The sequence below is a fragment of the Antrostomus carolinensis genome, unplaced genomic scaffold (assembly GCF_000700745.2).
Source record: "Antrostomus carolinensis isolate BGI_N321 unplaced genomic scaffold, ASM70074v2 scaffold8097, whole genome shotgun sequence".
Lineage (NCBI taxonomy): Eukaryota > Metazoa > Chordata > Aves > Caprimulgiformes > Caprimulgidae > Antrostomus > Antrostomus carolinensis.
In genome coordinates, this window is record NW_010327971.1 from 6,499 (window position 1) to 6,873 (window position 375).

Sequence of the window (375 nt, forward strand, 5' to 3'; positions counted from 1 at the left end):
AAGATTATTCCCACCATGCTGTCCTTTTCCTCAGGCTAAGATACAGAGCAGCTTCAGAAAAAGCTTACAGTGAATGGGGAATTCTGACAGGAGGTGTAGGAGAAGAAAAATGTTATCTGGCTCAGATGGACACAAAAGGGTGTTCTAGCAAGCAGGAACTAATCTAGGATTTGGAAGACAAGTGCTTGATTACCTGCACTGTCACAGATGATGGACAGATCACTTACAGCCAGAATTTCAGCAGTATTCAGGCAGCTAAAGATGCAGTTAAAGATGCATGGAAAGCACTTCTTATAAGCACTTAAATTCCCAGGTGCATGTCTTGGTAATTGACTGGAAAATTTCATCTCTGTTTCTAATTCCTTGTCTATAAAA